The following is a 25,948-nucleotide window of genomic DNA, read 5'->3' on the forward strand; positions in this document are numbered from 1 at the left end:
GATCAATTGTCATACATACTAACTTGTTTTTCGACTCCATTTTCGAGTTTCTTCCTTCTTAAACCGATATAATTCGAATGTCGATAAGCTTTTAAAGGTTAGACTAGGTTAGTCTGGTAGGCCAATAATCCACACATAAATTAGTTTTGGTCCTTTGCGATCTTAGATGGAGTGCCGTCACGTCGTTAATGAGTTCATCGAGCTTCGCAAATTTCGCCATAGGTATTTTGGTATTTTCAAATATTTGCAATTCTGTCCAATTGCTATTCATACTAACACTTTCTTCCACTCCATTTTCGAGATTCTTTCTTCTTTGACCGAGATAATTAAAAAGTCGATAAGCTTTTAAAGGTTAGGTGAGGTTAGGTTAGTCTGGTAGACCAATAAACCACACATAGACCAGTTTTTGTCCTTTGCGATGTAGTCATGCTTTAGGATGCCTGAGCGTATGTAGTTTTACTAACGATATCTCTTCCAGATCGTACTGTGAGGCTCCCAAGTGCTGAAACCCTTGCCTTGACAATTCAGGACAAGCGATGTTCCATTGTTTCTCTGATACCTTGCTCTTGACATTTCCTGCAGTCATCTCGGTCTGTCGGTCCCATCTTACAGGCGTGTGCCGCCACTAGACAGTGGCCACTGAGATATCCTTCAGTCCCTTCTATCGAGCGACAGTCGCAATTTTGTGTATTTTTAATCTACCGCTTTCCACATGGCCTTAGCGCTTTTACACCCCATTTTTCAACGCGTTATGATCTTCATGCCGTGGTCCTGAACATGTCGTCGTATATACAGTGCATGGGTTTGCCAATGATGGTCCGGACGTTTTCGGATGACAGTTGTACACCACTTACGGCAATCGCGTCTACAATCCTGTTGCCCTCAATGCCTTTGTGGCCTGTCATCCAATAGAAGTGTAGCCACTCCGTCTACTGCCACCCTGGTGCTCAACACACTTTTGGCCGAAATGCAAAATGAGATAATGTCCTCGATTGCTGCTTGACTTTCTACGTATGTACATAATAACTTTAAACTAGCCGACTGTTGCCTTGGAGGCTAACTCTGCGGAAAAAACATCCCGTTGAAATATACTGCAGTGATTCGGTAGTTTGAAAGGCCTCCTTATATCTAACTTCGGACAGTATATCCCCGCGTCTGGCTTTTACAGAGTCGATTGAAAAACCCTTCACGCAGTAAGGAATTACATTCCATCACATTTAAAAAAACGCCCTCCTGCTTTAATTTGTATTATTGAAACCATTTCTCCCGAATATCTTCATTTTGTTTGTTGGTAGGTTGCAAAGTAAGAAAAGATGAATACCAGGCCGGAAGCACTTGCTCCCAAGTGGTTTCCGTCTAAACATCATTCAGCGCTTGATATGATAATATTCCTAAGCTCTTCCACCCTATGCGCCATATCTCCGATTCCGGGGAGAGTGCCCTGTGACGATCCCGATCATATTACTCAATTCCCTCATTACTAAAATAGAAGCCTTTGGCTTTTTCGCTGTTCAAACCTGCTTTAAGAAGAGAGGGGGAGCTTTTTAGATGTGGTTTATCTAGTTTATGCTTCTGTTTCTACAACAAGTCTTCATTTTATTCTTTAAAGGAAGGGTTCTAAAATAAGCAATCCGGCTAGCTTTGTGGTGGTTCTTCTTTGTCAGATCTGCATTCTGAGCTTAGTCTTGAAGCTGACGAGGTTGAACAACTGTGAAAACTATCCAATTTAACTGGGAGAGTTATTTTGGATTTTATGCATTTATCTCCTAACTTAAAACATATCAGAGTTAAACCTTAAAGTTGATTACCTGAAAAGAGTTTGCTTATAACCGTTCCTAACCTCAAAATTTTCTATTCGATTAACATCAACATAAGTCAATTGAAGAATCTTATTTGATTTTGTACTTTTAAACACCTAAAGCACCGTTGCGGAAATTTTTAAAATCCTAGACTTAACGAAGCTCCCTCGTCACACTTGCACCTCTAGCGGCAAAACCAAACCGAATTGCATAAAACTGCGCCAACACATATTCCTCAACGTCTGAAGTATTGCATAATTGCACAAGTCATAGTCACCAGTGCATATGTAATATAAATGGCTCCCGTACTGACCATTCTTGTGCCAAACCACACATACATCCACACAGCAGTTGTTTGAATCCTTGCAACGCTGAGGAGCAAAAACTAAATAAATAAATGCCGAAATTCTGCATGCCCGCTTGCCATTATTCGCGCTACTTACAACACCAACACCAACAGCAGCTTATGAGATATGCATCGGCCGGGTATTGGCGTTGACACTACTTGCGACATCCTTACTCATACCCGTACAAATACACAGGATTCTATTGTCGTCAGCAGCGTCAACACAAGCACTATCACCAACCATATAACAGGCGGCATTGTCGCTGGATGACAAGCGAAGCGAAGCACACTGACTTGTTGGCGCTGTTGAAATGAAGTTTTGTTAAATTGAGTCTCAAGTGACGAACATCATACAAAAACAGGAAAAAACAACAACAACAACAAAATATATAGAAAAAAGAAAAGCGGAAAATAAGAAATGAAAATGAAAAATTCTTACAACGAATTCCTAATGCGTGGCGCTGACAACTAACAACTAAGCTGGTGACTATAGCGGCTGCTGGCTGGGAGAAGCATAACGAAGAGTGAGCGCGGCAGATATGAATTGATCAGGATTGCGGCACCACATCAATGGTGTGCAATGTGCACACTGTCTGTAGCATTTAAAGTGAATCGTAAGTTGGCGCTGTGGCACTGGTGGCCATTAAAATGAATTGCACTGCACTTTGTGCCATCAACAGAGCGCTACGAGTAAAGTGAGAGAGAGAGAGAGAGGGAGAGTTGGAAGAGTGTGCGACGTAAAATAAACTCCCGGACAGAGAATTGAATGATGCAATATAGAAATAACTAAAGCAAAAATACGTACCAAATAAAATAAGTGGCTGCAAAAACAACAACAACAGCAACAACAACAATAGCAACAACGAACAAAGCACGAAGTTGTGAAAAATGAAAATGTGAATTTGAAAAAAGAAAGCAAAAAGCGAAGTATTAAAGAAAGTAAAAAGTTCGCAAGACATGAAGCGCGCGGTATGCGGTGCGGGCAAACAGCAGCCAACTTCACAACACATTTGCGCCATTTCAATAAAAGTGAATTGCTGCGCATTGAAATTGCAAAACACAGTGCGGTGCGGTGTGGTGCGGTGCGACGCTTGCATGTCAGCGTGTGCGCGCTCGACTGATGAGGAAGTGTTGCGGTAGTGGGAAAGCTTTAAATTCTCAAATGCTGCTGCTTAAGTGCAGTGGACCAATGCCGCCCAATGACTGGCAAGACAGCTCTATGAAATCAGCAGTGTGCACTGCAAGCGCGTCGTCAGCTAGCTCCTGCTCCAGTGAGTGAGTGAGTGACGACCTCAAACTTAGAGACAGACAACGTACCAAATAGCCAGTCAGACAGCTAGTCAGGAATCGCAGCCAGTGTGCTACGACTTTTGTTATTGCCACAGCATTTCTAGCTAACGTCCAGTACCATCAACTCACTAAGTAGGTTGTTTGCCGCACAACCAGAACCCAACCCAAACCCAACTCAACCCAATCGCACTCAAAATGGGTGCAGTTGAAATGTGACCACCGACCACTGTCTTCTACTACTCCAGCTTGCAGTTAGTTGGCTGCAATGCATACTTGCTGTCGTCGTTCGGTCGTTAGTCGTAAAACGAAAGTATCTACATCAAAATACAGCGACAATAATTTTAAATGTGCACTAAAATAAATTTTACCAAATAATCACTAAACGGGAAGTGTACGTCGTCGTCTAGCAGTCGCAACTTCTAGAGTATCGTAATTTTTTGTAATTACTTTTTAGTATTTTCTTCGCTGTTCTTATTTATTTTGGTTTTTGTGGGAAAATTCCATTTGATGGAAATGTTTCTAATGAAGTTGCAACATTAGAAAATTTACTGTGCCGCCGCAGCTATTGTTTGGGAGATCTTTATTATAGAAGATATAGAGGAAGAGAAAGTATGGTTCTTCCTCTCTCTCTGGGCTCTAATTAACGGAAGAACTTGATTGCGAAAATAATTTAGCTAAAAATGACAAAGTCTCACTTAAGGTATGAACTTTGACCTCTCCTGACCCTGTAGTTTCTAAATACTTCCTTATTAAAGTGACTTCTGTATCAAGGCACAATAGTAGATTTGTGATAAGTTTGGTATATTTGATCGTTGATCTTGTTAATATTCTTAGCCCTAGAGTGTTCTCACACTCAATTGGCAAAGGCCAATTGAGGTCTCTGCTACCCACTTGTGCTGTTTCCATAGTTGGGGTTTCAGAGTCTAGGCCTTCTTCTATATCTCAGAGCGCGACGAATAAGTGTATTGTTAGGAAAACCCTATTTTTATACTCTCGCAACAATGTTGCTAAGAGAGTATTATAGTTTTGTTCACATAACGGTTGTTTGTAAGTCATAAAACTAAACGAGTTAGATATATGGTTATATATATCAAAATGATCAGGGTGACGAGACGAGTCAAAATCCGAATGTCTGTCTGTCCGTGCAACGGATAACTTGAGTAAAAATTGAGATATCTTAATAAAACTTGGAAAACGTATTCCTTTTCACCCTGAAAAGGTTGCTTTCGAAAATGAACGAAATCGGACCATTGCCACGCCCACAAAATGGCGAAAACAAAAATCCTATAAAGTGTCATAACTAAGCCATAAATAAAGTTATGAAAAATTTGGAACATAGGATCGTATTAGGGAGGGGCACATGGATGTCATTTTTTTGGAAAAGTGGGCGTGACCCCGCCCTCAAATAGGTTTTTTGTATATAACTCGCAAACCAATAAAGCTATATAAACCAAACTTTCTGCAGTTGTTTCTTTTAGCCACTTCTTAATACAGTCCAAAAATGAAAATGAACCACGCCCACCTCCCATACAAAGGTTAGGTTGAAAATGACTAAAGTGGGTCAACTCACTATCGAGAAACGTCAGAAACGCTAAATTTTACAGAAGAAATAGCAGAAAGAAGCTGCACTCAGATTTTATTACAAAATGAAAAATGGGCGTGGCATCGCCCATTTATGGGTCAAAAACCATATCTCAGGAACTACATAATACCTTCTTGGCACCCTGATGACACATGTGAAAAATGGATGAAATCAGTTCATAACCACGACAACTTCCCATATAACTCAATTGTGAATTCCATCTGATTCCTTCACTTTATAATGTATACATAAGGAACCAATGAAAATAGCGGAATAAAACTTTCCACAAATAGTGCATATCATCTCTGGCTTCACTTGAGAAAAAATTGTCGACTATAACTTTTCAAGGCCCCTGTTATCGAACATGTTGAACTCCGCGTCTAAGGGTGAATTTTAACCGAAAATATGATAAATCTCTCTGATAATTTAATGTAATTCAGAAATTGTTTACTTCTAATAGTGTGTCTCTGTTCCAAAAATTATTAAAATCGGATAATAACATCTCCTAGCTCCCATATACCTTATTATAGGTTTTTCAAAAATTCGTTGGGCTTTAATCTGCATATATGTATTGGTTAATATGTGAGATATCTTCACGAAATTAAGTGAGTGTATAGTTTTGGATATAGTGTACCTAGCTGGTGAAAATGAATGAAATCGGTTCAGGAATTACCACAGCCCTCATACACTATATAGGACGATTTTCGTTATTCTATTAAACTTTATGCCGAATTTATAGGTAAATTTGGGTGTTATCTTAATAAAATTTCTTCAATAAATTGCGAGAGTATAAAATGTTCGGTTGCACCCGAACTTAGCCTTTCCTTACTTATTAAAGCTGCATCTGAAGAGCTGAGGAAGAATTTCTCAGATTATCTAAGCCACAGTTCTTAGATTTGACATGTAGATTGTTTTCTGTTGTCTTCAAAATGATAATATCAGTTAATCTTGATTCCTACTTTATTGATAACAATTTAACGAAGATACTTTTGGAAAAATTTCGATTTTTCATTCATGTATAGAAAAAAACGATATTTCCAATTCCAAAATAGCTTAATTATTCAGTTCATGTCTTGAATTTTCAGTTAGTTTTTGGGAAAACGTCGTCGTTTTAAGTTTCAGAAATATTTAGTCTTGAACTAAGAAAGATCCAATTAAAGAATATATCAGATATATAATAGTTTCCGTTATATAGGCTAGACCATTATTGCCGACAGATTCGCGTCCCTCAATGCCACTTAGTGGATGGGAGTCTCAAAATAAGACAATTAGCCATATTTAATCTTCGAAAACCCTCTTCTTTTAATTCAAATTGTATATCTCCGACTTTATTTCTAATATCAAGAGTATTTCTAACCATCCTACTATAAGCGCGAAAAAGCTATCCCAAAAAGCAATCTGGGTCTTCAATTACAGTAAAATAAGGTCTTACCGAGCACGATGAAATTTACAAAGAGGAAAGAGAGAAATTCAAAGACTCCTCGACTTTTAGTTTGATATAATGAAATTTTCTGAAAGTTCTCAAAGTAGACCTCCGTAGGGGCGATAAACTCCCTACGCGCTCAAGTCTTGAACGAAAAAGAAGCCGCACGAATCAAAATTTAAGAAAACAGTGGATGTGACAACAGTTCATAGCATAGTTCGATCTGAGCACTTTAACTTGATTGTCGTATTTATAACTTCTTTAGAGCAATTAGGTATTCCAACCAGTATGGTAAAGGGAGGGAAAGAGCTGCAAGTGAATCTTCGGTAAGAAACTGGTTCTCGTAAAACCCATAACCGTTTTCAAAAGCAGCGCAAAGACTTAAGGATAAACAGTCGTCCGGTCAACTACAAGAATCACTCTCCGCTCAAAGAGCGCTCGGATCTCGAGATCTTTAGAACGTTGTTTTCAAATATGAGACTCTTTTCAACATGTATTATATACTGCTGTCTTAAAAAATCATCACAACAAAAAATCTCAAAAAACCCATACTTCTTTGAGTAGTCTCGAAATGTATGCTAAGTACTTGACAAAAACAAATCTCCCGAAATTCGACGCCAAAATATTTACCACTTTATAGCAAATCCAAGTCATAAGCATAATTTTTGTATGCAATACACGAATAACGGCATCTTTGGTGAGAAGAATGCATGAAGAAACTTTGCTAATTACAAATGCAATAATCCGTGCTTAGTACAGAGCGCTGACAATGATGGAGATGATGCAGGCTGGCAGCACATTTGCCTGGGATGGGTGTGTATCACTTGTAAGGATTGGAGCATTACAGCAGACGTGTCAGGATAGTGATAGTTTTAGCGGTAAACACATGATACTTTGTGCACCAGCTTAACGAGAGAGCGCCAACCGGAAGCGCGTGATGTGTGTGAGCGAGTGTTTTGTATGTAATTACTCGCACCCTTCGGAAAATTGTGGTGCGAAAAGTGCAAGGATATGTTGTAGTACAAGATGGCAGGCAAGCACAAATAACGGTAGTTGCGTCTTATTGGAATACGAAATTAACAGACGACAGCCAAAAACAACAACAATGACATGTAGAGAAACAAACGTGAACTGCTGTGTGTCATAAATATTTATGCGAGTTTTGCGAACATCCAACACAATGTGCCTGAAAAGTGGATGGCAACGACTTGGAAGGAACTTAAGCTCAGGCAGATGACAAAGAAGAAAGCGGGGCAAAAGTATTGCGCTAGGTGGGGTGTGTACGTTTAGTAGTTGCAACTTGCTAAAATAACTACACTTGCAACATATTCTGACAAGACAATCACAATATCACACCTACCGATCGACTGAAGGAGACAAACACCTGCTTTATGCGCACTTCCTACTTTGGTCTTATACTCTCGGAACATGTTGCAAGATGCAAAATGATTTTCTTTGTCTAACTGTAGCATAAAATAATGGACGGGCGAACTAATTTCGAGCTTAGCGGCAAGTTGCTATTTCAACTCGAGATATCTCAAACAAAATCATGGCGATTTTTCCTGTGAACTCTGGCTGCATGTGGACCATAGTTATGACGGAGTATAGCCGCAGACTAAAAGAACTAACACTCCAAGTCGTTAATAGCTCCAAAAGTGAGTATAAAAACGGATGTTGTTAGAGACTGATATATTGAAGAACAGTCCTATTGAAAGTAATAATTCATGCTGCAAATAGAAGGACTGAAAACTGATATATAACCTGACAGCAACCAGTAACTACATAGATCGAAGACTCATAAAGCTTCCTTCCATTATTCACCAAGTTCTGTGGAGGTGAAATAGAATTCATGCCGAGGTGAGCTTCTGATTTTTGTATCGTTTTGATTACATTGACCCGACCGTCAGAGAATCGATGTACTCCAGCGAAACTAAAGGATGGTCCATTTCGAGGTTCCTTATGAGGTATGATTGACAGCTTCGTTCTCATCGGCAGCATTTTTCAAAAAATATGGATCTACCGACTCCCAAACCACACCAAACCGGAAGAAAGCTCTTGCATCTCATCATGTTGTTCTTCCTCCTAAATGCGGCCATTTACATACTCTTATTTACATACTCATTGAGACAATAATGGACCTCAAAGCTGAACAGAAGAACCCACTGAGCAAAGTGTTGTCGCTTGGGAAGATCGAGCGGCTTCAGTTCTTGCACAAGCTGTATTTTGTAGGCTTTCAATTTAAGATCTCGACGTACATATAATGCGCCAAGTCGTTTTATAAGTCAGTCCGAGTTACTTCAAACGACGCCGAATCGACTATCCACGATCTTCGTGTACACTCTATATATTTCTTTCTGCTACATGTTCTTCACTTCGTGCTGGACGTGGTCTATTCAGTCGAATATTATCCAATAATGAATTCTAATGAGTCTCAAGACGGGTGATGGTGGTGCGAATAGTACGCTCAGTAGGCCGATTAAATAACTTAACACGACTCTACTTGGATCACCCGATAGATGAATTCTTTATACGCTAATGGACTCAAGAAATATTGTGTCGAGCCGCTTCAATGTTGTATCCGGAAAACTTTCAGAAGATCATTCTACGATCAAGTGTATCCAACAGAGTGTTGTTGTCTGAAGAATCAGTATTTCTAATTTCTTTTCGGTAGTTCGTACCGCCGTAATTACTTGATAGTGTCCAACCGGTTCGCAATGTCTGGCCGATGTCGATGCTGAAACTTTTGGCCGATACTCGCCGATGCCAAGTCCGATTAATCAGTCGAAGTCTATTACTTAAATACCATTGAAATTTTCGAGATTACAACTGTAGTCGCTTTGCCGTAGAAAATATACTCAAAAAAGACTTTTGGCCCGACGGTTTTATAACTCGATCTAAAAAAAGAAATATCTTACGTCCCTTTGCGTCAAGGTATCCAATAAAGCCAAATTTAAAGACTCCCGGCTAAGAAAGTACCGTTTGGTTCCAACCGATTTTAACACACCCTTACTTGTTGGTACTCAAGATGAGCATACTACCAGTAAGCGTCTTGTCACTCTTTGTGTGCGCGACTATAACCCAAAGCACATCACACAGCGCTCCCCAACCCCCTCACCTTGCAGACATTTCCTTTGTCTTTGAATGTCTTGGAGGCGAAAGTCACTTGCTTGCCGCGGGCGGGTTGCATTTACTTGCGCAATGAATGACATGCTCAAGTTGACAGCTGCAGCAAGAGAAAGATGCCACAATAATAACAACAACAAAAGCGCGACAACAACGCGCACACCTGACGCGAGGCACACATACACTCTAACGATCATATGCCGTTACATGGCGTAGCTACAAAGCGCTCGAGGTGCTAATGTTGCAGCTGTTCGTACATGCCAAGATTGTCGGGCATTAAGCGACAACGCACACCCACACACATACACTCTTGTACAAACCAATGCAGCAACACAAAAGCACAAGCAAAAACAAAGTAACTTCTTGCACTCTTGGTGCTGGTGTGTTGCAGGCAATCACCGGTCACAGTGCAAAAACTTGACATGGCACAACAGCAAAAGTTTACGCCTTCAAGTGTGAAACATTTCGTCAGCCATTACCGTTTTTGTTCGCCCGCTGCACCGCTGCTCCGCCGCTCCACCACCTGCCGCCGCCTTTCTTTTCTTCCATTGCCATTCGCTTTGAAAGACCCGCTGCTGCGGGAGTATATCTGAAATATTAAGATCTTTCGCCAACTTTATTCCTGTTTATACGCCATTCGATTGTATTGTGCTGCTGCTTAATCTTCGTCGTCGTCTTCGCTGGTGTTGTCGTTCTCCTCGTCATTGTCGTTCAGCGTATCCTATTGTTCTGTGCCGCGCTTTCTTTTGAGCAGTATCCGCGAAGTTTAGCTTTTGTATGCTACCATTTATTGTTGTTGTTATAGACATATTCTCACAATGCGGAAACGGAAGCAGTACTATATTGTATAAGTATGTGCATTCCAAGGTGTTGGTACGATTTAGTCGTAGCATTTCTCAGCTTTATTTGGTAAATATTTGGGAATTTTGGCGATTAAAGTGAAGAGAATAAAGTTAAGGAAGCTTTTAGGTGCGTTTATCCCAAATTATTATCACAGTCGGTTTTCTAAAATAAATTTAAGTATCAAAAAAAGATTTTTCAACTTAAGATACCGTTATATTCTCGTTTTCTGCAGTTTAGAGGAGTTCAAAAGTCGATGCTTAAAGCTAACATCAATAAATCTTTCAAACTATATAACAATGTTTCAAACCCCCTCTTTGGCCTTATAAAGACAACTCCCGGCAGTCTGTCATATCTTGTCAAAATACTACTGCTAAAAAAACGATTTTACTATTTAGTAGTATGGTTGCTTCATTAAAACTTTCGAGTCATCTCCAACGAACTCTATATTTAGTAACCGATTTGTATTTTGTAGTATTCATATTCATTCCTAAAACCATTCGATAGTTCGTAAGCCTATACAAAACTGTGTCCGTTCCTGCTATCCAGTCATGGAAACGGAAGTAAAAGATGTATTAAAGAATCTTACTTATCAGACTGAATACACTTTCGCCCACTGAGAGAAACAGTTTCTCAATTCCGAAGTTTCTTTCTTCACAAAACTAATTTTCATCGTTAGCTCGATAAGAAATCTGGTCTCAAGAACACATGGCTTTCTTGGGTTGTAATAAAAGTGTTAACCTCAATGTTGACCTGGTAAGCATTAAAATTTTATATATGTAACAGTCAATAAATTGTTTCGAAAAAATTTTAAGTCTCATTTTATATAGCAACCCAATGTTCAGAGACTTTACAATCGACCTTTTTTATGAATCTAACGGTTAAGGAGATTTATAAAAAAACATAACCAAATAAATTGATATTGAAAGCTTCTTTTGAGTTCTAGAATTCATGATTCTAGAATAAATTGACTATCTGCTTTTCAAAATGGCATAAATCTTAGTCTAGCTCGGATATTAATATGGCTCCAACTAATGAGTCTTTTTAGTTCCTCGATTCTTCGTAAAGACGAAGCGTATGTTAGCTATTATTGAAAAAAGAATACATTTTGATTAATAAAGATTCAGTTTCTTTAGAAAATCTTCTACTTATGGCGACAATATATACAGAATTTAAAAATATTGCATCGCATAAGGAAGAATGTGTATATTTAAAGATCACTTACCAGAACAATGCTAGTCCAAATTATTAATTATCTTAAAATCACATTAAACATATTTTTACATCAAATTTTAGTATTTTGTGTGTAAAGAAAATATACTCTAAAGAGGTTTTCAATAAGAGCGCCACAAAAGTATGAAATTCTTTATTCCTGTAAAAGTATATCCAGATGCTGAACCCAATTTTCAACGGTTTCCAAGCATACATTTCACGTTCGATATTCGTACGAAGTTCATCAATCGTCGCTGGCTTGTTGGCATAGACCATAGACTTGATGTATATAGACCTAAGGGAAATAGCCTAACGGCGTCAAATCGCACGACAAAGACGGCCAATTAACTGGGCCATTTCATGGGAGAACACGTTCCCCAAATACGGTTTTCAATAAATCGATTGTGAAATTCGCTGTGTGGCGTGTGGCGCAAGTCCATATCATCCAAATCGGGCCAAATATATTCGGTTATCATTGAGCGGTAGCGATTCCCATTCACAGTAAGATGCCGGTCTTGATCATCACGGAAGAAGTACGGCCCAATGACGCCGCCGGTCCATAAATCGTACCAAACTGTAATTTTTTCGGACTGCAATGTTAACTCATGGAGTACATGTGGATTGCTGCCAGACCAATAACGAATATTTTGCTTATGGACGAAGCCTTTTAACCAGAAATGAGACACTTCGCTGAAGATGATTTTTCGATGAAAATCCGGATCATTTTAATGTTGTTGCTCAGCCCAATTCACAAACATGCGACGATTCTGGTGTTCAAGCAGCTTCAGTTCTTGTGTAAATTAGATCTTGAAAGGATGTAGACCAAGATCTTTTCAAAAATTTCATCACAACGACGACACAGAGATGACCAATGCTTGATAACGAATTGTGAGAGACTGATTTGGGTCTTCCTCAACTGGTGCGTTAGCGGCAGCAATATTCTCGATACTACAGGCACTTCTTTGTCTCACTGGCACAGGAACATTTTGTACTGACGGAGGACGTAACGCTCTTAAAGTTGAAGCTACTGTCTCCGAAATTCTATAGTGAATTTTAATACTTTCGACTCATTGTTGGATCATATGTCTTTCCATGATTAAATGGCAGCCTTACTGAAGACAAATGTCAAAAGAGCCTGGAAAAATATGACGTGGTTTGCTGTCCCTTTCGGTCAACTTTTGTAGTAGCCTCCTTTTTGGAAAACCAGTTACTTTCAGGCACAAAAAAACCCCATTTTTTGTTTGACTTTTTATCGACGTTTTTCAAAGCTTTTTTTGTGCTCATTAAAATCTTGCAAAGGGCAAACAGATGTTTAGGACTCTATATATTTATTTGTATACTCACAGATGACACAAAAGCTAATATAATTTCGCAATTTTTGCCTTTCATTAAATTTACCAGCGGTACACTACCTGTCAAGCATCCATACTTCCTTAGTAACTCTGAAACATCTGCCATTCGAAGCATGAGACGCGATCACTCTATGAGGTCATTAAAAGGCGTCATTTTTTATAAACCATTTAACAAAAAGGAAAACAACAAAAGCTTTCTAAGTTGAGATAATTTTGAGCCAACAGAAACACCAGTGAATGCCTGCAACATTACCAAGGCAGGTTAGCTGCAATGCGCGAGCGCAGGGTGCAGGCCGTCCTAAGCCCACAATGAGCAACAGCAACAACAGAAAATATCAACAACTTGTAATTCCCCATAGATTTGCTCGTTTTCTTGCAGTAATGTCGCCATTATCCTTGCACCAAGAACACAACTCAATGCCGCCTTTTGTTTGTTGCAGTGACGTGATGCATTCAAGCGTTGCGCCACCAACAACCAACTGCCACCGAGTGCAGCGTAGAGGGGAAGGCGGTACGAATTAAAGTTTGCGACTTTTCAAAGCGCGAATACAATGTGACATTTCACATATCAGCAGGCAGTAGCTGTAGCAACAACACCCAGCAACATACACATCAAACCGTCAACGGCATCAACACTGTCAACAACATCTCCGGTCCGTAGAGGAAGCGCCAGCACCTTGCCCGCGCACCTGTACAGTTACGCTGTTGTGTATGTATATCTAATATTATTAGTTGTTGTTGTTGTCGTTAGTGACTGCATCCGATTGTTGTGCTCCAAGGCAGCAGCAGCAGCAGCAGCGTTATCATTAGAAATGCATGACAATGTCGGTGGAAACGTTATCCTGCATGAAATTGTTGCCTGCTGCGGGGCATGCAGAGGGGTGTATTTGTTTGTTGGTTGGCTGGTTGCTTGGTTCTCTGGTTAGTTGTCGTTTGCCGTAAACACAAATTTAGATTAAAGATTGAAACTTTGTTAATGTTGCGCATTACTAGTGCAAAGTAGATGACATTTTTTTTGTTGCTTGCTTTGTTGTTTTTATTTTTGTTGTCTGTGTTCATTTTCGCTTGACGTTGAAAATGTCAAATGAGCAGCAGACGGAAACGAGCATTTGGAATATTTATATGCAATACTCGTTTGATGTTTCGCTAAAGCACATTGACAGCGAAAGATTAAGTGATGGCTGGCGGGGGTTTGACTAAGGAGAGACAAGGAAAATTGTATAAGAAAGTACAAGGTGTGGGCGGGATAGATCTCAAAATATCTATTTCATGATTTAAAAATGTAATCCTTCATGTGAGATATCTTCACAAGATCACTTTTTGAGATTAGAAAAAATGTGTAAACACCATCTCGTCAAATTTTACCAAAAATGTTTAAAACTGTACACAGTGTCACATTTAGAATAGAAATTTACATGATCCCTTATAAGGTTGAGACGAAGAGAGCATATCATTGTTTTATCTCCTATTTTTGAAAAACCTATAATTAGGTATATGGGAGCTAGAAGATGTTATGACCCGATTTTAATAATTTTTGGAACAGAGACACATTATTACAAGAAAACAATAGTATATACTGACCCATAAGTGGGCGATGTCACGCCCATTTTCCATTTTGTAAAAAAATCTGAGTGCAGCTTTCTTCTGACGTTTTTCGTTAGTGAATTAACTCACTTTTAGTAATTTTCAACCTAATCTTTGTATTGGAAGTGGGCGTGGTTATTATCCGATTATATCAATTTTTATCAATTTTTACTCAAATTATTTTTATCAATTTTTACCCAAGTTATTTGTTGCACTGAATGACGGACGGACGGACAGTCAGACATCCGGATTTCAACTCGTCTCGTCATCCTGATCATTTTGATGTACATAACCCTATATCTAACTAGTAGTGTTTTCTGACTTACAAGCTACCGTTATGTGAACAAAACTATAATACTCACTTATCAACTATTGTTGCGAGAATATAAAAAAAACACAGAAAATTCAAATTTAATGGGGAATGTTTATTATCATTCGAAAGAATATTCTTTGGCATTTTTTTTTTAAGATTACCTCTTTTAAATGTAGACCGCGGCTACAACTCAGATGATCCATCCGTTGAGTCCAATTTTCGATGACGTTCGAGGATTTCGACTGGTAATAAGTGTGTCGAATCTGTGTGATATCACAAAATCTTGGTTGCCAATAGACCCGCCCAAAACGTCAAATTATTTGCTCGTTGAAGTGTTTTTTCAATAATTCTATTGATTGATGGGATGTGTGGGAAGTGGCGCCGTCTAGTTGAAACCAAATGTCGCCGATATCACGAGATTCAATTTCAGGCATCAAATAGTCGGCGCGATAACAGTCGCCATTGGCGGTTGCGTTCTCACAGGCATCATTTTTGAAGAAATATGGACTCTCAGCTACGACTGTTATATTTTCTTCACTGCGTGCTGGACGTGGTCTATTCGGTCGAATGTTATTCAACAATGAATGTTGGGTCTCAACATGGGTGATGGTGTTACGAATATTACCCTCAGTTGGCCGATTATGTTGAACATAAGTTGAGTGATGCGCGCGAAACACACTCTTTACAGAACTTGAATTTTCTTAATAAAGTTGTAGAGTTTGTTAACGTTGTACAGGTGTAAGTTTTCCATGTTGAAATGCCAAACAATACTGAACAAAAATAACATGAAAGCTTAACACGACTCGCGCGTGATTGGTCAAACATTGCTATTAAACAAAGTACTTCTACTTGGATCACCCGTTATTAGCTCTAGACCACGAACGAATTGGTCTTTGTTTTCCTCAGCGAGTTGTGGCAAAAGCTAAAAAAGAGGCAATAAGGATATCTCCTTGATCTCCGATGACTTTTTTGTGTATTTAATTCCGTAAGTATCTTTATTATTCTTTATTCTACCTCATGTTCAAAAGAAATCGGAAGTTATATATTTTAGTAAGGGTCTTATAGTAATCTACCTTTTTACTTGTACCCAATATTTTAAAACATGTTTACACCACTCATGTTGTTCTTTGATCCCAAGTTCATTTCCTTTTTCAATTAGCCCAGTATTTTCTGAGTTCTTTACTTGTTTTGAAATTAAACCAGATTCTAATTCCGAAAAATAAAATATTTCTACCTTTCATCGTTAAAACTTCAGACTAAGACTCGATCAGACCTTTAAGAGATAGTATGAATCGATTCCTAAAAGAAATTAAAGCCAAGCCTCCCTAAAGTTTGCGAATATTTACTTCGAATATTCGAAGAATATTAGTATTATCTTACCAAATTTATTTTCCAGTCAAATGTATTCCCAAAATACTGACTATGAAAGACTAGTTATTTCTCTTTAAGCAACTTGAGAGCTTCCGCAATTTAACTTTAGTATTTCACTTTAGCATGCTTATACCCAATTTAATTATACAGCATTCGAAATACCAAAGTCTACAATCGACTAACCACTTCCTTTAATTATTTCTTAAAGCCTCCAACAGCATGGCGCAGCATTTTCGAATTCCAATTGAAAAATCAATCAAATTATATATTCAGTGCATGATTCACTTCATTTTTCTCGAATTTCTCGAAATGTCACCAGTAATTAGAAAAACTTTTGTACCGTCGTCTGTCTGCTGGCATCTGCATACAAGCAGTCTCCCTCTCTTCAACTCCATTACAGGGAGATTTTTACAATACTCGTACAAGTACCTATGTATGGTAATTACTTACATACATATAGACATTTCGTATGGGGTGACCAACAAAAGTTCTGCTTTCATGTCGAAGAAGTTAGTGAGGAGAGCTTTGTGTGTTGAAACTGGTAAGGGTTTGATATGAATCCATTATAAGAAATTTTTTTGAAAGAATTCAATCTAAATTTTTTAGAATCTAAATCTTTCCTCCGGTTCCACTAAATCCCTAAAATACTGCTCAGAAATAGTACTTTCAAATAAGGTAAATCCGATTGTTTTAGCACTCAACCTATTTTATAAATTCCTCAACTCCTCTGTTCTCCTTTGTCCGAGAAGTATTTTTAAAATATATTCCGATCGTGTTTAGTAGTCCAAATAGTATTCTGTGGAAGCCAGTTCTGAGCTGTAGATTGAAATTTAGCCAATACTTCTTTCTAGTCCCGAAACGCATTTATAGCTCCGTTTCGATGGAGTTCTTTTGCATTCTATTGCCTAAAATACATAATTCTGTTAATTCGAACTGGAAACATAATCTATCTTTCGATAGTTATCCCTCCAAATTGGAACTATAGAAGAAATATTAGGCAATAAATGGAGATATTCTTCCATAACATTTACCGTTCCTAAGTTTCGACAAGAGATCACCTATCGTGGATAACTTTGAACTAAAGTATCTAGTTATTGGAACCTAATGGTTCAGACATCGTGTTAAGATATACATAAATCTCGGTAATTTTTCGATTTCGTAGGGATAAACCTGGAACTGGAGATTTATTTCATATTTTCTTCCTACTCTAATACAATTTAATGTTGTATAAAGGGTTTATCATTTCTTGGTACCCAATCAATCGAACTTTCATTATTTCCCCCACCTCTAAATGCACTTATTTTCCACCGAGCAGCAGTTCGTCTTTCGCTTTTTTCTCCAGTAAACGTCCAGTGGACGAATGCTGGCGGTCACCCCACCTTCTAACCGACCGTCTGTTGTACCGATTAATTAGCACACGTAATTGATGTTTGCAAAAGTTTTGCCTACGATTTCTACATTTCGGACGTTTCAACACCAAAAATGTGTCCAACTGACCGTACATCTCTTGGTGTGTCGCCGCTTTTGGAGGCCGTGAGTTGCCCTTTTTTGCGTGTGGACACTCCGCTGTTGGCTATGTTTGGTATTTGCTTGCACTTCACCGAGTTGTTATTGCAATGGAAGTTTTGCATTTGTGGCCACTAGTAACATACATACATACTGACGCTGGTCGTTTTGTGTATATCTATATGTATATATTCCGATGAATGTTTTCAGTCCATTGAACGTGCCGTCGTACATTAGTTTGGTACGTGACTTTGCTGCGAATTACTTTTGCTTTGATTTAATGTAATTAAAAATGTTGTAGGCAAATGTTAAAAAATATATATGTAAGCATATTCCACATATTCGAATGATTACTTAAAGTTTACCGAGTTGCAGAACATTTGTCATAATATGGTGGGAGGTGTGAGTCTGACAAAGAATTATTTTTGCTTTATTTTTTAAAACATCAATTGTTATATTCCAACTCTTTCATCTCTCATCTTATCAATAATTATAATTTGCAATTCACAGTTTAAACACCTCTCTATATCAATAATACATGGACATTTTCTACTATAAATAATATATTAACATTTTTATTCCCCACAGGTATATGCTGAAAAAGCATAGCGCGAGCCACGCCACTTTGCCGTCGGAAAATACTGAAAATACTTGTAAATATAAGAATTGCAAATATGTTGCCGCAAATGCCACTTTACTGCGCGTTCATGCGGCATCACATGCCAAGGAGCAGCTAAAATGCACTGAGCCATCATGCAACTATGAAGGGAAAAGTTTGCTGCATTTAAAGAGGTAAGTGGCTACAATATTTATACCAAAGTGTCGTCTTTGAATCGCAAACACTTATTGAGTGGTGAAATGAACAAGCAAGTTTCATAAATAAAATTGTTGGATAGCCTTGCATTAAGCGGTCACAAATATGTTTAGAGAGTTTGAAAGGTAATAAGATATTAACTCAATACAGATATTGCGAATCGAAACAGGCTTAAATTGTTTCAGAAATATATTAAAGACTTTAGCACAGCCTTCAATCATACCGAAGATAAAAAGCGGTCGAAGCTTTGTAGAGAGCCGTGTGTTCAAATTGAAAACTACCAAATTATGTAGTGTATTTTTGACATGAAAAAGCTTCCTCTAAAGTCCACTAATGGTCTGAAGTAGGCTTGAATAGCCTTTGTTAAGATAACATCAAGATGGACACCACAAATTTGAAGGGAAAGGTACTAAGATTTTTGAATTTAACTCAAATATAGACTTACGTTATCAAACTAAGTACCAGTTTCATGGTACCAAACCTGATAAATGAAGACTTGAAAGAGTAAATAATCAAAAATTCGATGATTTTTTCCAAAAATGAGGAAATCAGTAATATAGTAACATTTCACTCCATTATATTTTCTTCCTCTTTCTCTAACAGCAGCGATTTGCGGGTTTTTCGTGGTTCATTCTCGATCCTATATCTTTTGTATCCTGTGTCCTTTGTACTGTCAAAACACTGCCAAGTCTCTTGATTTCGAAACTAGATAGTTGCCTTCCGCCATTTTTTTGTTCGCTGAGCTATGTCAATGTCATCAATGTGACAACTCATCGTTCCATCGCTGTTGCCAATGTTTAAGGGACCATATATCTTCCGCAAAACCTTTTTCTCTAAAACTCTTAGTACCGTCTCATCGGATGCATGCTTCTGCACCATAAAACAAGTCGGAATGAAAGAGTGACTTGTTTCGTTATAGTTCGTCGAAAAAGGACTTTTCCAAGATAGAAGATAGATGAAATTATCTACAACTTCAAAGTTATGACTGTCAACAATGACGTGAGTGCGTCGACTCTTAGTTTAATGACAGGAGATATTTCGTCTTGTCCTCGTTCACTACCAGATCATACGCTACGCTTCCTTATGCAGTCTGGAAAAAGCAGAACTAAGGGCGCGGTAGTTAAGTCCAATGATAACGATATCATCGCCGTGCGCAAGCAACTGTACACTCTTAGAGAAGATTGTACCTTCTCTATTAAGCTCTGCAGCTCGTATTATTTTTTCCAGCATTAGGTTAAAGAAGTCACAAGATGGTGATCACCCTGCCTGAAACCTCGTTTGGAATCGAATGGCTCGGTGAGATCCTTCTCGAACCTGACGGAGCTTTTGGTGTTGCTCAACGTTTCAAAGTATACACAGCCGTATTAGTTTTGCGGAGATACCAAATTCATAAGTAAGACTCCCAAAGAGTTTCGGTAGATACCATTATGACAAATTTATAGCCTCACTAAGCTCAGCTGGATGCCAATCCCAAACCTCCTTCAGCTAAAGAATGATGAATCTTGTGAAGCAAAAGAAGATCACTACAGGTCTTGCAAACGATCATGGGACAAAAAGACCGAACAAAAGCTGACGATTATCTAAATTGTGATAAATTCTCGTTAGGTTTATCTGTCTTAAAATAAACTCCGATAAGACAAAGGAGTTTCTGACTGTTTCTAGTTCGGTGATATTGAGATCACACTTATTTTAGTGAATATTCTATAGAAGGATTCATTGGCAATCTCAAAATGGAATGAAATGGAATTAGATACACTACCGGGGTACGGTCGGCATTGATCGCTTTGAAGATTCTGGGTGTGATCGAAAAATTAATAAGGGGAGTCAAAGGGATATGGCGATCTTAAGGGGATACCTTCTGTAATGTACTCATTCACATGCTATATATATTCTCTTGCAAACATCTATTAACATATGAATCCCAACATTTGGATATTCCCTCCTGAAACTAATCACTACATTGACTGCTCATGTTGCACCATCACTCAACCAATGACTTGCCATAATTATCAGCTTAATTCGCTACTTATTTTGGTCACCTTGGCGCTATCCACTTGGGCCTTCCGCGGCTACTCATCTTCGCGCACAAGTAATTGTATCATGAAGAAACTTACAGCGCATCGCGCGGTGTTGGTAGCAGCGCCAACAGCGGCTCTACAACCGACAGATAAGCCTTTTGGTGGAAAATCCAAGGGCATAATTGCAATGTGCGCGCAACCGTTTGCAATTGCATGCATAAATTGATGGGCAAACATTTACAAGTTGACCAAAAACGATAGTAACAACATAAAGTGTAGAAAAAGCAATGAACCGAGGCGCAGATTCGCAAATCGCAGCTGCCGCTACTGACATTTGGTTGCATCGCATAATCGGTCGCGGCCAGCCACCGTCTTAGAAGCAAGCACTAACAAAACCAATAAAGACTGTGCAGCATACAATCTGAGAAAAGAAAAAAAAAAAAACGCTGAGGAATGAAAACAAATAGAAATCTTAACGACGCGCAGGCAAATAAAAGCAACGCCAACAGTTAGCCACTAAGCGCGCACCAGCCAAGCAAATCGAGCAAACCGCGTCAGCAAACAGCCAACCGACAACGAAGCCATACCCTCAGGAATCGTGACTTATCGATCGCTTTGATATGCGCATTGAATTCCTGTAATATTTCGCAAGAGTCGATACGACACCGACACCGCCACCGCCGTCCTCAGCACTGCTGCCTGGAAATGATCTCGCCAGAAGCTAATATCAACGACTTCAGCCAATTGGCGACTGCGGCGAGCTATACACTGTGCAACGAGTATCTCCAGTAGTACTATGTGTTATTATTGTTGTTGTTGCATTACGCTGTCCGCCCCTGATCGCATTCGCGTTGCAAGTGTGTGTGCTATTGACGACGTTGATGCTGATGACGACGACATAGTCTAAAGTCTTCGCCGCAAAATGCAAGTGAGCCGAAGTCAGCACGAAGTTGTGTTGGATAGCCAGTACGTTGATGACGACAAGTAATCGTATGCTGCAATGATTACCATGCCGGTGCATTGCTGAAAACTTTGTTGTGCTGCTGACATTGCTGTGGCGTATGACGATGATCGCCAAAGCGCGGGCGCGACAGTTTTCTTTCCTCATTTTTCTTTTCTTGTTGCAATGACTGTTGATTGTTGTTGGTTGGCGCAACGGTCGCTTGTCGGGCCGGTCGTATTGTGGTCCCTATGCTCACACGTTAATGCTGGGTAAATGCGGTGGCGGTTATTGAAGTCAATTTAACCTTGAAATATGCGCTCGTTGGTAGCAGCGATTCCCTCTGATTTGGATCATTGGCTTGCATTGTTTGGTTTATTACGATTTTACATGCGTGTCCAAGCGCTGAGACACGTTCATATTCATGTTACCGCGGACACATATCCATATGCATACGGTTACATTGTTTTGGTATTCGGTGGTGTATATTGGATTTTTTTTATGTGAAAAAAAAAAAAATTGGAATTTTTTAAACCGAAAAAAATTTGATTTTTTAAACTGAAAAATTCTAATCGAATCGAGGGAAAATCTCATTCCATAGGTGCAGGAAACTCCTCGCGCTATATTATCCAGCTGATTACAATACACTTCAGAATATTCGTAGTATTGTCGGAAAAAGCTCAAACAATTCCTTTTAAATCCCACCAAACTTACAACATTACCTATCGACCTTCAAAGTGGTTTGAGCTGGTTCATTAAGCCCATGATCCCTTGCGCTTTATAGTATTGTAAACAACCCATTTTTCGTCGTCAATCTGCTTCAAAAATTAATAATTTCTTTGACGATTGATAAACAAATCGCAGTCGTTAATCCGACGAAGCAAATTTCGTTCTGTACAAACATGGGAACCCATACTATGTCAAGATTCGAAATTAATTCTAGACGTTTCATGTGCTTGTGATCGGTCGTGTTGAACTAATTTAATATTTCAATCGATCTGTCGAGTTGTTCCATAGAAAACGATTACTTTTGACGCTGTGTGTAGCATCAAATCATTTGGTAAGGTCACTAATGATCCTTAACTTCATATAACTTTATTCTCAAGTTTTTGTGTAGTTTTGTCTCGGATCCAGTCCGATTTATTTCCACTTATAATTAAATTTTTCTCTCCACAATTAGGTAACTTAAGATCACCAGGGAACATATAATGTGTTTCATGAATTATCCAAATTTGCTTTCAAATATCAATTTCACTGTGAACCATTGGAGACACTGTTTGTCCGATTTCCAGGAACATACGGAACACTCGGCAAACACAACAATTTTTTTTAGTACACGACACTTTTGATGATCTAGGCAACACTCTATTATCTCTTTAATATAATATTTAATCTATTAGTTAGGTTAAGTCAAAGGAAATCTGCAACTGCAGAGAGTCTCACATAGACAGCGGCGCCTATCCTTGGACTCTATTATAAAGTGTTTATGTCGGGTAATGACTCGTAGTATTACTTCATTGGGTTTGCCGAAGATGTGCCTACCGAGGTGTTTTAATTTTAGTCGGATGTTGTACATTGATGAAGGAAGTGCTTGGATCATTCCTCTTCGCCTTCCTACAAGCAGCTTTTGGCAAATAGCGTGTGACTTGAACCTTAATCTTGATCTTGCTCCCTTTCACAATCCGAAGATTGTCGGTTATTAAAAGCTTTTTTATCTAGCAGCACTATAAAAGTATATCTTAAAAGGTTGATAAAGCTTGAAGAGGTTCTACTTCGAAATGTAACATTATTCTTAAAACACCGTGCTTCTGAACTTTACTTTGTAAGAATCTTTAGAGCAAAAGCTTTTAAAAGCTCTGTTTAAGGAAGACTTTTCATAATAATGCTTTTGTTTTTGAGCCAAAACGCTTTGGAGTTTTAACGATCATAATATCCCTCCAGTGTTAAAGCTTTAAAAGCTATTTTATTTTACGAATATGAAAGCCGCTTTACAAGTTTTGAGTTCCTTCAGGTCAGACAGTGCCGTAATTTGGATGGTATACTCGTATACTGCAAAGGTTATTATAATTGCTGAAATATGGTTTTTATAGCTCTCTAGATGAAAAGCTTTTAAAAGCTCCGGAAGGTTTTTCGTAAGAATGTTTTTGTATTTGAACTAATAAGCTTGAAGTTTTTGTCGTATTAACATCCCTCTAGTGTAAAAGCTTTGCAAATCTATATTATTTAAAGAATATTAAAGCCGTCTTAGAGGTTTTGGGATCTTTCAGATTAGGTAGTGTCATGAATAGGACGGTGAGGTGTTTTCTCAAGGTTCATGAAATTTGTGAATTTGTCCTTTCCTTGTTTCAAAGGAACGCTCGCTGTCTCAGAAAAGTAAGGTTCGGGAAAAAAATATTATTTTTATCAAATAACCCCATCCAACACAGTGCTCGGAGCTTTTGCCAGCCATTTCGCGCATTTGTCACAAAATATGTTTTAGCATTACTTGCAAGCAAACTAATTGTGAGCAATAGGAATATCTACAATTAGTGATCGCTGAACAGCTATTATTGCTGCTGTATTTTATTGTTGTTGTTGTTGCGCATGCACATGGACTTGTGAATTTCGCTTTCTTGTTCGTACACATACATACACATACATATATACAGACAGACAAACATTCACATATTGACTTTGATCTGTGTACGATTGGTCGTTGTTGCGCTGCTGTCAGGGCTGGACTCCACACCGAAATGAGGTGGCGAGGCACGCAGACCATTATTTGCCGCTAATTAAGCTCACCGCGTGCGCGCACAAACATATTTACGTAGAATTTACAACGAACCGAAGTGAACGCAGCGAAAAATACCACTTGCCAATTCCAGCAATAACACGCGTTCCACCGCGCGGCAACTGAAGGTCCTCTGGGCGAGCAGGCGACAATAGCGGAGTACGCGCAGCGACGGAACGGACGCACGAATGGATGAACGTAGCGAGATACAACACAATGTTTTTTTGCATTTTTTTCTTGTTTTTACTTTTGTTGTACTCCACTATCGATTGGGCAGGCGGCTTCTGGAACGGCTTTGGTGGCAATTAATTCCACCATAGCAGTCCGTACGACTGATAAATGCTGTGAATATGTGCGCACTGCGCTTGGTCGGTGTATCGATGAATCGATGGCGGGTCGCCTATACAAACCTATGTGTTGTTGTATGTTGCAACAGGCACCAGTCGTCGTAGTCATCGTCGTCGGCGAGTTAGAGTCGTGTTTTGGTGATTTTAACTCACATTTCATTTCATTCGATTTGGACATTTTCATCTGATTTCAGTTCAGCACAACCGAATGGCGAATTAGTTTCGTTTCTACAACTGTTGTTGTTATTGTTGTTGGACAGGACGAGGTCGAGAAATTCCTCAGCGTCTCATTGTGGTCGCATATGGCCATTTGATTAGCCGTTGCTGCTGGTTTATATGTCCAGCAGTTTCGGTATCCAGTTTGGTCCATATGCAGCATGCAGGTCGGCCGTTTGTTGTTGTGTTTCGTGCGTATTTCTCATTATTTATTTCCTTATTTCATTATGCCTTGTGCAGTTGAGTTGGGTCATTTTGGGTGAGCGCGCGCTCGCGCGGCAATGATGTGTCGTCCATCGCGAGATCGATCTGTGGCGGTGTGCAAGTCTCTTAAATTAACAATTAACTGAGGTTTTGTGCAAACTTTCGTTGGTCATTGCCAGTTTTACGCGTTTGTTTAGTACCCACTCGTTCGAATTACGAGTATTTATGCGATTAGGCCACGAAGAAGAATACGCCAAAAAAGAAGGCTGTGAATGCTTATTGGTTGGCTCACACTTTATCCCTTGCTTAAACCATGGCGATCTTGAGATAAGCAGAGAATAGCTGCGTGCTCCGGTAGTCAGATTTGTAATTACTTTTGGTAGCTTTCTCTCAGAAAGAAGCTTAAACTCTATATTTAAGATAAATTACCGTTAAATTTTTCAAACGAACAAAAAATCTGTTTTCAATTGGTTAACTCAAGATCTCAGATCTTAACGCAACAATGTTTATGACTTCTTCGAAGATTTTTAAAGTTGGTCCTCTTACTCTAGTACCGACAAAAAACCTCTCTATTCAAATAATTCTGGGTTTCTTCCACAAAATATTCATTTGAGATCAACATCTTTCAAATCTATTCCAAAACTTAGTTTATATTCTTATCTTAGTACCGAAAAACATCTGTCAAGTATGCTTTTCCCGTGAAGATAATACATCGTAAATAATTTCGAGGTTCCGTCTCTGCAATTTCGTTATTAAGAAAGTCTAATCATAAAATTTTACTTTACTTCCGACCCAGCTTAAAATAAGGAATAAGAAAGCTCCTCGGCATCCGTCGGTACCGCTTCTGTGTCATAAAGCAGGACGGGAATGACGAGGGACTTGTAGAGTTTGGTCTTTG

At 38.9% G+C, this 25,948-nt stretch overlaps 1 protein-coding gene across 2 annotated transcripts in view; it reads left to right on the forward strand.

Annotated features, from left to right (window-relative positions):
* The window catches only part of LOC105208517 (cytohesin-1), a 329,917-nt gene that overhangs the window by 232,361 nt on the left and 71,608 nt on the right, over positions 1–25,948 (forward strand). For both annotated transcript variants that reach the window (XR_008470638.1, XR_008470637.1), the window contains one exon: positions 18,330–18,533. The gene's annotated coding sequence lies outside the window, so the exon portion shown is untranslated. The remainder of the gene's footprint in view (positions 1–18,329; positions 18,534–25,948) is intronic.

This window comes from Zeugodacus cucurbitae, chromosome 3 (assembly GCF_028554725.1).
Source record: "Zeugodacus cucurbitae isolate PBARC_wt_2022May chromosome 3, idZeuCucr1.2, whole genome shotgun sequence".
In the NCBI taxonomy this organism is placed as follows: domain Eukaryota; kingdom Metazoa; phylum Arthropoda; class Insecta; order Diptera; family Tephritidae; genus Zeugodacus; species Zeugodacus cucurbitae.